The sequence below is a fragment of the Triturus cristatus genome, chromosome 9 (genome assembly GCF_964204655.1).
Source record: "Triturus cristatus chromosome 9, aTriCri1.1, whole genome shotgun sequence".
In the NCBI taxonomy this organism is placed as follows: domain Eukaryota; kingdom Metazoa; phylum Chordata; class Amphibia; order Caudata; family Salamandridae; genus Triturus; species Triturus cristatus.
The window spans coordinates 1,016,899,217-1,016,913,094 of NC_140592.1; positions in this window are offsets into that span (position 1 = coordinate 1,016,899,217).

Sequence of the window (13,878 nt, forward strand, 5' to 3'; positions counted from 1 at the left end):
CCGTCCTTTTGAAAGTGTGCGAAGTGTAAAGATCTTAGGGCCTTAAACTTTAAGATAGCTCATTTTTTAAAGATTTATTAAGAAATAGAATTTAAGGTTGTATGTGATCAAGACAGATGTGAAAACATACTTAAATTATGTGTTTATCATGTCCATGTACACCTATGCAGAGCAATGCAACCATAGGTGTAATCACGAATGAAGCCACTATAAATCAAACAAGAATGCTGTCTTCTATTTGCTTGAAGTTTCCCAGGGCATTGTATGAATCACAACCCTTTCATTAACTAAGCAGGCCTAGGAGCCATAATGCTCCACGTTGTACTTGATACATTTCCCAGTAGCATAACCTTGATTTCAAACCTGGCAAGGGAAGCGGGATTTTGTGAACACAATGGAGCTAGCATTGTGTGTATGAATTGCTTCCTGGAGGGTAAGATCCTGACACATGCACATTCTATATATTTTTACTGAGAACACATTTCTGTCACATGGTCATGTACAGTGGCTTGTACTGAGAGAAAATTGTACACATACTAGATTGATTTTACATGTTTTTTAGTTCTTAGATCCAACTGATCATTTTCTAGCCCTGGTCGTTGAAATGACAATTGTCTTTTGATCTTTTGCTTCATGCTATTTTAATTAAACAATATTTGGACTTTAGGTTTCCCAACGTATTGTGATTTATTTTTATAAGCTGGTGCATTAGGTCGGAGGGACTACCTCCATGGAAAGAAGCAGGGGAGCACTGGACCGGCCTGCACATGAGAACTCCAGGTGCCAGACATGAAGGAGAAGTTTATCCGGGCAGGAGAATGGCCCAGTGACAACGTTTCCCATTTGTTTGGTGCTTGCTCTCATGGCTTTCATTGTTTGTGGCTAATATGCGGTGACAAGGGTCACACAATTGTTGCCAGGACAGGAAACAATAGGAAAAATAGAAGAAAAGTGATTGGGCAGGTGGAACTAGGGGAGTCCAGAAGAAGGGAAAATAAAGATGTGTGTTACCTTATGGTATAGAGTGAGAGGGCTTTAGAAACAGTGCAGTAACTGTAAGACAGACAGAAGCGCAGGACCGAATCACAGACCATTGAAAGATGAATGTGTAAAAGAAAGAGACCCTCTGATCTAGCCACCACCACCACACTCTTCACAAGCCTCTCTGGGTGTAAACTAAAGGTTTGTTGAATGGAAGTGGATCTCTTGGTGTGAGAGCGAACTTTCCTCCCCCCTTCACGAAATCAGTTAGAAGAAATAATATCTGAAGGGAATACTATCCTGTTTTCTGTTTCCACCCCAACTTCCACCCTCCTCTCCCACAGGAGGAGCTGCGAATGCAAGGCCTGCTGAGCTGTTTTCACCTTTACCTGAGAGTGGTTGTACTATAAGGAATTGTGATGGGGCTGGACAGTATAAAAGTAGCGAGCCCCCACTGAAAGGGACTCCTGGCCACACTATGTATCAATAATATGGTAAAGGCATGGTCAAATACCTCATGGAGTATGTGGAACTCACTAATGAGGACATCAAGGAGTCCTTTCTGGAGCAAGGTACCTTTGACAAGAGAGATCAGTTACTCTGCAGATGAGGCTGGAGGACCCCAACAATAAAATAGATGCCGATCAGTGGCCGCTCCTCATCTGATGGCACGAGGAAGTGGACAAGCACTAATATGAATCCTCCATCCAGAGTATGAAAGATATTCAGGAGAAGATGGAATACCAAATTATCCACCTTCGGGACAGGGTCTGGACTCGTGCTGTGACTGCCCCACCTCCTTTCTACCTATTCCCCATGGTCACTGAACCACAAAAGAAGAAAGAGAGTGAGGATGCGAGGGGGGAGAATTTGTTGGACATATTTCCCACGCCAGCCAATGGAGCTAGTGGGGCAGCTCAAGTCGCACCTGGAAATGGAGCTCCTGTGGGACAGCCATCAACTGGAACAAGAGGAGGTAATATGCAAGTGAGCGCTGTGATGCGAGTGGCTATAGCAAACAACAATGTCTCAACAGGTAATATTAAAAGACAGTTTTAGAAAACATACACATGAATTGCAAAAGGAGGAGACAGGGAGACATTGCAACACATGCAAAGAGTGATCTGTATTCAAATAAACAAAGTAGAGAGAGAATAATGACGGCACTCTATTACATTGAATGTACATGTAACTTGTATAAACTTGTGCACATTTGTGCTCGTCAGAAACAAGGTGAACGGTGCAAGTGACAAGTGAGAACAGCAAAAAGACAGCAAAAAGAGAACAAAAATGTCAATATATAAGGAGAACTTTATGGTGGTTCCAATTCATTAGTAAAGAGTTAGAGAAGGTAGGTGATTTGGATGAACCATGAAAGTTGCGCCAAGAATTGCGCTGAGAGGGTGACGGTATTTTGAACTTTGTTCAATTCAGTGCATCTTCAGGACCAGGTTATGAATGAATGAGTGCTGCATGGAGAGAAGGAAAGGATAGAATAGTGTCAGAGTCTGGTAGGAGGATGGAAAAAGGAAGGGCGAAGGGCAAAATACCGGCGTAATTACTGGAAACCAATTCCAGTGGGTGAATGGAAAAGCACCAAGTTCTAATGTGCTGAGGTAGAGGATAGAATCCAATGGGTGCGGGAGAAAAAAAGGCAGAAGGCCACCTGCGGAGGGAAAGAATGCTATTTGAAAAAGCACGCTGTCAGTCAATGGGAATCTATTATCAGATAAGTAACCAGGAAATCTATCCAGATTGGATTTGCTGAGGGAGCACCAAGTGCGGTAAGGGGACTCAACGAGTGAAACGTCAAACAATGTCGAGGAAGCAAGGGTATCCAAGTCAGGGGCATGACTAAATAGGCGCGTTGCCCTGGTCCTCTAAGGGAAGTCCAATATTGGGGGTGGATGGCACCGGCATCAAAATCAGGACGTCCGGAAACAACTGCTGTACAAGGAAGCAAGGGACTGATTAATAACAATTTCTCCATGTGGGGTAGAAAATTGCAAAAAAAGGAATCAGTTCAGGGGTTAAGGCTCTTACTTGTACAAGCGGCTGGCAGTAAAATGACCAGTGGGGAGATTGCTTCCACTACTATGAGACAAGCTGCCAGACAGTTATCTAGACAACCTCACCCTTCTTCCTATCTGAGTAATGATGATGAGAGTATGTCCTCCCCCACCCTTCTCCCTCTGACGGGCTATCCAGCAGCCGGGGGCAGAGGTGTGGTCCACATACCCTGGACCCCTCTGACTTAATAAGTAAAAAGAAAGAATTCCTCAATGTTCATTTAACCCCAACATAGCTTTGAAAATAATGCAGAGCGTGTTCGAAGTGTACAGACCTAGCAGGGCAGATGTGAATCAATTGTTGCAATTGATAGTGCTGAGTGAGGTGAGAGAGAGATTTGTGAAGAAAACACCATGGCCTAGAGTGAACCCTGGAAATGATAGAGAGTTGAATGTGGCACAGAACGCACTGTTGAATACCATTCCAGAGATATGCCCAATAAAAACTGACTCGCTAAAATTTCCATATGCAAGCAGAATATTTTCGACAGACATATGGATGTGTTTGAAAGGTACTTGCAAAAGACACACAATTGAAGGACGGAACGCAGAACAAATCAAAACATGCACCCCCAGTCAAGAGATCTGGGTTAAATCCATCATTCTTTTGCTCACCATGCCACCCCAGTTTAGACCTGGCCATACGCAAATCAGTCTTGACCCTGTGCCTCATGGGAACAGTCCAGCCCGAACTGCCAAGGTACTTGGACATAGCACATACAACATAGATGGCTCAGGAAGCTGTGGGCACTGCTTTTGTGGAGGGATTGTTGCCAAATGTTAAGAATCAATTGACCATTAAATGTACGGGATGGCAGACTAAGAAGTTAGCAGAGTTAGTGACTGTCACATACCACTGTGTCGCATCACAGGAGAAAAAAAAAAGAGAATGTTGAATCGAAATTGATGGGATTGAAATTGCAAAATATGCACCGGGTGAAGGGGCAGGGTGGGAATTGTCACCTGGAGGTAAGCTAAGGAGTTTAGGGAGGTGGAAAAATTGGATGGGGATTTGGGAAGGATTGAGGAAGAGGCACCAGGGCCAGGAGGTTCTACTTTTGCATGAGGTCTGCTGAGTCACTGGAAGTGAGATTGTCCTAACAATGTTTCCTGTGCACCAGGACATTTTGATCAACCTGGATATCACTAAACTATTCAGAACCACTATCCTCAAATTTTAGGACAGTAAGATGAATACGTTAATAACAGCAGATTTTAAGGGCCCTTATGTAGACTGTGTCATAAATAGTTAATGCACCACTTACCTTATAGCTATGCGGGCAAGTCGCTTGACCCTTAAAACCTCTGAATTCCAATTACTGTCTTTCTCGGTCTTGTCCATAGATACAGTTGGTATTTCCAATCAACAAGTTCACCACATTACAGACCCTGTGTCCATTTCTATTGGCCATTTTAGTGCTAAACATTCTTCCTTGATCAGTCTCACTTCTCTGACTAACCTAATAGACAGAGATATTCTCTGCAAACTTAGTTGGATTGTGTACAGTAACCCGGATGGTGTTTTTGAATATACCTAAGAGACAAGAGAGTTAGGTACTTGCACTATTATGCCAAACTTTGACCTGCTCGGAGCAAGCGGACCCCGTTGTCATGTGCCCTGATGTAACTTCATTGCTTTCACAGGTACCGTCCACATTATGGTCCACTGGGACTCTTAAATGCAACCTGTGAAGGTTGACCCTCTGAAAAGGTTACCTAGAATATATTAGTACCCATTAAAACTTGAGGTGGAGGAAGCATACACCATTTAATAGCAGATTTGATCAAGCGGAGGGGGGGTTCTAGTGCCTAATGCTAGTATATGCAATACCCCAATTCTCCCGGTAAGCCACCATGTCACATCAGTTCCGACCCAGCCATATGCAAATCATATTTTTTTTTATTTTCGTGCAAATCTAAAAGAAAACCAAGTGACTTTAGGTACAAGCATGATGGCAGAGCAAACACAAGGAGATGATGGACGGAGTGCTGAAACTTTTCAGACACTCACACCCAGTCACAGATCTGGGTTGAATCCATCATTATTCATTAGCTCACCTCAGTTCAGACCCAGCTATATGCAAATCAGTCTTGATCCTGTGCCTCGTGGGAACAGTCCAGCCTGAACTGCCAAGTCAGGTTTTTCCTGAAACGGGAACAAGCATCCTAGGACTGGTTTCTGGGTAACACCCTTTATCAGCAAGGCTAGCTTGAATCCAGTGGCAAAGAGAACAAGGGACCCACATCTGGGCATACCCTGTCAACTTAAGGCGAACAAAGCAAACACTAGGAGATGATGGACGGAGTGCTGAAACTTTTCAGACACTCACCCCCAGTCACAGATCTGGGTTGAATCCATCATCATTCTTTAGCTCACTTCGCCACCTCAGTTCAGACCCAGCTATATGCAAATCAGTCTTGACCCTGTACCTCGTGGGAACTGTCCAGCCCAAACTGCCAAGCCAGGTCTTTCCTGAACCGGAAACAAGCATCCTGGGACTGGTTTCTGGGCAACACCCTTCATCAGTCAGGCTAGCTTGAATCCAGTGGCAAAGTGAGCAAGGGACCCACGTCTGGGCATACCCTGCCAACTTAGGTCGAACAAAGCAAACACAAGGAAATGATGGACGGAGTGCTGAAACTTTTCAGACACTCACCCCAGTCACAGATATGGGTTGAATCATTCATCATTCTTTAGCTCACTTTGCCTCCTCAGTTCAGACCCAGCTATATGCAAATCAGTCTTGACCCTGTGCCTTGTGGGAACACTCTAGCCCGAACTGCCAAGCCAGGTATTTCCTGAACCAGAAACAAGCATCCTGGGACCGGTATCTGGGTAACACCCTTCATCAGCCAGGCTAGCTTGAATCCATTGGCAAAGTGAGCAAGGGACCCACGTCTGGGCATACCCTGCCAACTTAGGGTGAACAAAGCAAACAGAAGGAGATGACGGACGGAGTGCTGAAACATTTCAGACACTCACCCCCAGTCACAGATCTGGGTTGAATCCATCATCATTCTTTAACTCACTTCGCCACCTCAGTTCAGACCCAGCTATATGCAAATCAGTCTTGACCCTGTGCCTCGTGGGAACAGTCCAGCCTGAACTGCCAAGTCAGGTCTTTCCTGAACCGGAAACAAGCATCTTAGGACTGGTTTCTGGGTAACACCCTTTATCAGCCAGGCTAGCTTGAATCCAGTGGCAAAGAGAGCAAGGGACCCACGTCTGGGCATACCCTGCCAACTTAAGGTGAACAAAGCAAACACAAGGAGATGATGGACGGAGTGGTGAAACTTTTCAGACACTCACCCCCAGTCAAAGACCTGGGTTGAATCCATCATCATCTTTAGCTCACTTCGCCACCTCAGTTCAGATCCAGCTATATGCAAATCAGTCTTGACCCTGTGCCTCGTGGGAACAGTCCAGCCCGAACTGCCAAGCCAGGTCTTTCCTGAACCGGAATCAAGCATCCTGGGACTGGTTTCTGGGCAACACCCTTCATCAGCCAGGCTAGCTTGAATCCAGTGGCAAAGTGAGCAAGGGACCCACGTCTGGGCATACCCTGCCAACTTAGGGTGAACAAAGCAAACAGAAGGAGATGATGGACGGAGTGCTGAAACATTTCAGACACTCACCCCCAGTCACAGATCTGGGTTGAATCCATCATCATTCTTTAGCTCACTTTGCCACCTCAGTTCAGACCCAGCTATATGCAAATCAGTCTTGACCCTGTGCCTCGTGGGAACAGTCCAGCCTGAACTGCCAAGTCAGGTCTTTCCTGAACCGGAAACAAGCATCCTAGGACTGGTTTCTGGGTAACACCCTTTATCAGCCAGGCTAGCTTGAATCCAGTGGCAAAGAGAGCAAGGGACCCACGTCTGGGCATACCCTGCCAACTTAAGGTGAACAAAGCAAACACAAGGAGATGATGGACGGAGTGCTGAAGCTTTTCAGACACTCACCCCCAGTCAAAGACCTGGGTTGAATCCATCATCATTCTTTAGCTCACTTCGCCACCTCAGTCCAGACCCAGCTATATGCAAATCAGTCTTGACCCTGTGCCTCGTGGGAACAGTCCAGCCCGAACTGCCAAGCCAGGTCTTTCCTGAACCGGAAACAAGCATCCTGGGACTGGTTTCAGGGTAACACCCTTCATCAGCCAAGCAAGCTTAAATCCAGTGGCAAAAGTGAGCAATATTTCAGTACCCATTAAATCCTAAGGTGGTAAGGTGGAGGAAGCATACACCATTTAATGGCAGATTTGATCAGCGGGGGGGAGGGTTCTAGTGCCTACTGCTAGTATATGAAATACCCCAATACTCCCGGTTAGCCACCATGTCACCTCAGTTACGACCCAGCCATATGCAAATCATTCTTTTTTTTAATTCTTTTTATTTGCGTGCAAATCTAAAAGAAAGCCAAGTTACTTTAGGTACAAGCATGATGACAAACAGTGCGGTGGCACTTTGTAATACATACCTATGGAATTTTCCCACTTCCCCGCCCCTCGCCTTGTCTCTAGCGACTCTCAAATTTCCAAGCATGTCTAGAGTCTCTCTGTCTGAAGCATTTCGAGTGGCACTCAATACAGGAGTACATGGTTGTACCCGATAAACATTCCATTTCCCCCAAACCTTAGTCCATTTGTGCGGACACCCCTACTTTCAAAGACTGCCTTCTCTGCCTGCATACACCAGTCCAGAACCCTCTTCCAGTCTCCTAATTGTTGTGCAGTGGCAACTTCCCAAAGTCCGGCTATGTTTCATTTGGCCACCATCAATCCCCGTGTGACCCAGAGGCTGTCCTTGTGGGTGAGATCTGTTTCGCACCAAATGTTCAAGAGGCACCACTTTGCCTCAGGTTATAATCCAACGCCACATACACTCATAATGCAGGCCACCACTGCCGCCCAATATGGCTGTTGCACTGGGCAGACCAATATTGTATGGCAGAATGTACCTATTTTATGCAAATCGTTTTTGACTCTGCTCCAATAGGAACAGTCCAGCCCAAGCTACCATGAAAGGTCCTCTCTGAACCAGAACACAAGCAGCCCAAACCAGTTTGGCTCTGATTGGGGCTTATCAGTCAGGTGTAGCACTTGACATTTGTTACACTGGATCAGTGCAAGGAAGTCTATCTCCTCATCGAATTGGCTAGGAAATAGTTTAGGCTTGAAATGAAAAATTGCAGTTTTGTCTTCCCCAAGTAGGATAACTTGGCCTTGAGATTTGTGCTTGCAAGTGTCCTCTGTCCTTGGAAAAAGTTGAAGTCATATGTAAGTTGCCATGTTCTGTAACTGTTTTTCATGTATTTATCTTTTTGAGAATGGTGGAGTACTGCAGATAATGGATTTTCGGTTATGCTGAAATCACCAAGCCATTACAAGAATTTGCCAGAAAAGACAGCCCTAAACCCTTGCTGTGATCTAGCCAAGCAGAGATAGCATTTGTAAAAATAAAGCAAGCTTTCACCCCTGCTCCCACTTTAGGGCCCCCTGATTAGGCTCAACCTTTTTACTAGGGACAGGAGGAACTGGTAGAGTTTAATTCCGCAGAATCACTCAAAATTACATTAAAAGTCCATAAGATTCCACAGAATGCCGATACAAAGCAAAGTGGGCATTTGGTGCTATTTTCATAGTGCTAAACATACCCTTGCATCAAAAAACATGATGCGCGGGAGCATTTTGCTCTATGAAAACAGAGCAGCCAAACATACCGAGTGTTATGCAGTGTTTTCTAAACTTTAGAAACCACTGCATATAACTAGGTGCACCTTACATTCTCTGCAGTGATAAAAACTTTTAATCACTGCAGAGTATGGAGGGGGCCGGCAAGTGGAATATGCAGTGGTTTCTAAAGTTTAGAAACCACTGCAAATATCACTCAGGAATTAAAACCTCCACCCGGGCCTATTTTTAGGTCGAGGGACCGTCCGGTCTGCCGAAGGCAGAACCGGAAGTCCGGAGATCTTATGATGCTTAGAGTGTCTATTTAGCCCGCCTCTCTTTTTGGCTCTCCTCCATTGGCTGGCTTCCTAAACGGAGGCCAGCCATTGGAGGAGAGAGCCGTCCCTCCAAATAGGCTCCGTCTTTTTCAGATTCGGGGCGTGTTCCGTGCTGGTCTTTCTACTTTTTAGCCACGCCCTTTTTAGAATAGCAGGAACACGCCCTCGAAGCCGAAAAAGTTTTGAAGCTTCCATCCGCCATTTTTTTAGCTATCGTCTGGCCGTGAGGATCTTCTTGCTGTTGTGCATCGAGGACATGAGGAAACAATCTTATAGGTAAGGCATTTTGTCTTGTGTCTGTGTTTTGATTGACTTTGTATGTGTGCCCCGTGTCCTGGCGTCTACGTTCTGCTCTTGAGGATCGTCTTGCTGTTGTGCGTCGAGGGCATGACGAAACTATGCTCCAGGTAAGCCATTTTGTCTGTTTGTTCGTCTCGTCTGCCCCTGATGATCGTCTTGCTCTTGTGCGTCGCGGACATTAGTACACAATCTTATAGGTAATGCAGGTTTTTTTTTTTTTTTTTTTTTCTGTGTCCGCCATTTCTGTGTTCGTATTGTGTGCTCCTGAGGATCGTCTTGCTCTTGTGCGTTGAGGACATTAGGAAACAATCGTCTAGGTAAGCCATTTTGTCTAATTTTGTACTAATGTGTATTTTTTTAGACTTTGTAGGTGGGTCCTGTGTCTTGGCAATGTCATTTATTTTTTGTTTTTAACTGTTTTCTTCGTTTTTGTGTACCTTCCGTGTTATTTCCAAACTTCACCGTCCCGTTGGCCATAGATTGCTTTGCCCGGTAACTTTTCTTTGATTGTTGTGCAAGGACTTATGCATTGTACATGTTAGCCATTTTGTAGACTTAGCTTACAATCTAACATATCTTTTGAATTTGGTTTGTTGCCCCGTGTCTTCCCATCTCCGTTTACCATAGTGCATGTATCTGTTTAGCTCGGCAGTTGGTGATATCTTCACGGAAAGTATACAGGTAAGTTCAACTTTTTGTTTTCTTTTTATAATGGTTTTTTGTCTTTACTGTTTGCTTCGTGTTTGTGTACCTTACGTGTTATTTCCCAACTTCACTATCCCGTCTGCCATGGACTGTTTTGCCTGGTAAGTTCTGTTTTATTGTTGTGCATGGACTTATGCATTTTACAAGTTCGCCATTTTGTCATTTAAGCTTCCAATATAATGCACCTTGTGTTTGTAATGTATGTAAAATGTAATGTAAAAAATTCTTGTAAAGCGCAACTGACACCGGACGGTTTCTTGGCGCTAATCACTTACTTGAGAAGAGGCGCAAAAGGGGAGAAAAGAGTGCTTATGTATAACTGCTGCGGAAAAGGTGAGTTTTAAGAAGAGACCTAAAGTGAGGGTAAGAGGGGGAAAGTCTAAGTTCCAACGGAAGTGAATTCCAAAAGGAGGGAGCCAGGAAAGAAAATCTGAGGCCTCCGTGTTTCTTGCGCCTAAACCTGGGCGTCTGGAGGAGCGCATGGTGAGAGGACCGGAGGTGCCTAGGGGGAACGTAGGGGTGCAGGAGAGAGGAAATGAAAAAAGGGCCAATGCCGGCCACAGATTTATGGGTCAAACAACCAAGTTTGAAATTGCAACGCTCCGAAACAGGAAGCCAGTGAAGGGCTTTGAGCAGAGGGCGAACGTGAAGATGTTTGGGTTGATGATAGATCAGGCGGGCTGCCTGGTTCTGTATCAGCTGTAATCTTTTAATTTGATATTGTGGGATGCCTACATACAGGGCGTTGGCATAGTCAATCCGAGAGATGACTAATGCCAACAGTGCCAGGGTGAGAGCCTCGGTGGTCAAGAAATGAGCTATTTTCCGGATCTTCCTAAGCTGGAAAAAGCAAGAGGACACAGTGGCACTGACCTGGTGTTTCATTGAAAGATCATGGGAAATGTAGACTCCCAGGCTTTTCACCTTGTCAGCCGGACAAGGAGAGGGGCCAAGGGAAGAAGGCCAGAAAGTAGATTTCCAAGGGTTGGATGGGCCTCCGACAAGAACAAGCTCCGTCTTGTCGGGGTTAAGTTTAAGATGGTGAGCGCCCATCCAATTACTGATGTGACAGAGGGTGAGCTGAAAGTCTTGGATCGCTTCGTCCGAGGAGTCAAGATTGAAGACAAGCTGAATGTCATCTGCATAATTAAATGCAGTGACATTCCTTCCCCGGAGGGAGCGAATAAGGGGAGTGAGATACAAGTTAAATAGAAGTGGTGACAGAGACGAACCCTGCGGAACGCCGCAAGTAAGCTTCATTTTGTCAGCCGAAAACTGGGAGAGTCGGACAGATTGTTGGCGGTTCGTCAAGAAGGAACGAACCCAACTGAGGGCCGTCCCACTGATGCCCGCCTCTTTGACACGGTCGACCAAGATGGTATGGTCGACCGTGTCAAAGGCCGCCGATAGATCTAGAAGAATCAGAGCTTGACTAATATTAGAGTCGGCGCCTCTACGGAGTTCCTCCATGACAGAGAGGATAACCGCCTCCGTCGAATGAACAGGTCTAAACCCAGTTTGCTTTCTAGATTTTTCCCCGTGTCTTCCCATCTCGGTCATAGTTCTTTAATCTACTTTTTTTGGTTGCTTTTCAGGATTTTTCTCGAGATGTGACACTCCATGAAAAACATCGTATGTGAAATGCATTTAAAAATTGCTTTTTTGGTTTTTTTTAAAGATTGTTTGCAACTCGTGTCTCCTGTGTACAGCGGATGCTGTTTGCTCCACTCAATTAAGCCATCTTGTGTATAGTGTACTAAGACATGTACTGTTTATTAATCTTTTAATGTATTGATTTGTTTTTTTGCCGCTTTCTTTTTCAGATCTTTACAGCCTGGTGGCCATCTAATATCTTCTCCGTGCAGCGTATGCCATGCGTCCGAAAAAGGTAAGCCATCTTGACTTTTAGCCTCTACTAATGTATTTTGCATGTTTATCTCGGATTGTGCCCTCTCCAAGGAAAACAAAGTTGGTTACATGCTTTTACAAATGTACTTTTACGTTTCTGAGTGCTCGCAGCTCGTGTTTACTAGGTACAGCGGATGCTGTTTGCTCAAATTAGTTTACCAATTGTTTAGGTCTCTTGTAATGTGAATCTGGTTCTTAATACTATTAACATATACTTTTATGTTTGTTTTACAGGTTATCACAGGGTCTTCACTTTGCATTTCTTTCATTGATATTTTTTTTTGGCTTCTAAAGGTCCATCTCGGGTCGTGGCCTCTCCATAGGAAACATCATCTGTTAAATGTTTTTTTCAATTTACTTTTGCGTTTGTTTTACAGATCTATCACAGCCCGTGTGTCCTTGGTACAGTAGATGCTGTTTGCTGGATAGTCTGGTAAGACATTTTGTGTTTACTCGTTTTGTAATGTATTGCTTTGTTTTTGGGCCACTTTATTTTTCAGATCTTCACAGGCTCGTGTCCATCATGCAATTTGCAAAAGTAAGGTAAGCCATCTTGTTTTTGTGCCTCTAGTAATTTTGTCCTGCCCGTTCATCTCGTGTCCTAATATCTCCTTTGAAAACATGGTATGTTCAATGCTTTCTTTATGTACTTTTTCGTTTCTTTTACAGATAGATTGCAGCTCGTACTTCTTAGGTACAGCGGATGCTGTTTGCTCTAGTCATGTAAGGTAGCTTATTTTTAGGCTTGTTATAATGTATTTTAAGTTTTAAATAGTATTGTCATATTTTTTTTTTTAAATGTTATCCCCGCCTGTATGTTGTTTTTGCCCTTCTTCTCAGGCTCGTGTTCAGATTGTGTCGCGTTTGTCACCTCTTACAGGCTCGTGCCCATCTCGTGTTTCCTGGGTTCAGCGGATGCTGTTTGTTAAAGTCAGGTAAAACATCTTGTGTATTTTCCTACTTTATATTATTTTTATGTTTTCTCTGTACAGATAGGCCATATCGTGTCATGTCTGTGCAGCAAAATGTTCAAGGTAAGCTATATTGTGTATTATTTGTACTTTTCTAAGATTGCATTTAACTGCACGTTTTCATTTTTTTTTTTACAGCCAGACCACTTGGAGCCATGTCGCTTGCAAACGACGAACACCATGCTTTGTTATTCGAGATAGGCAGAACTCGCACATCAGCACTAACGATTCTAACAAGTCACAACCTCCACAATCCTTTCATTCGTAGCGACAGCCTCCTATCTCCAATTTACATACGGCCAGACAGCAACATCCTCAACAACATCTCACCTACATGCTCTTTTAAAGTGCAAAGTGTTTTCTCTTTTGTTATTTAATTGAGTAACCGGCATTTTTTGTCTTTTCCAGTATTTAAAGGAGCGAAGCAACAGTTGGAAACATTTCTTGAAGAGAGCCCAGCAGGTATACTTCGAGACAGCGGACCTATACCTCGTTGAAAAACAAGTAAGTAACTTAATCCATAGCGAAATTAAATAGCCTCTTGCATTAGCGTGTTTTCATTAATTTGTACTTTCTTCTGTGCTTTCTGTACTTATATTGTTTTTTAAACTTTGCTAATTACTTCGCAGTAAAAAACTATATTTGAAAATGTGGCGCATTTACATTCCTTCCTTGTACACATTTTTTGCTCATGTTTACTTTGCAGCCCATTGTGTAAAAATGTTGTTTCTTTCCGTGCACTTTCCACAGAGAATTATTTATTCTTAGTAGCGCTTCTTACGTGCCCATTTTTCTGTCTTTTAATACGCACATACCAAACAGTAACAGTATGTAAACTTTATATTTTAATTGTGTCGCATATAAAATTTAGCGAGTTAAAGTATGCCTTCTTACTGTTATTTTTCTTCCATACTGTGAATATTTTTAAAGTACC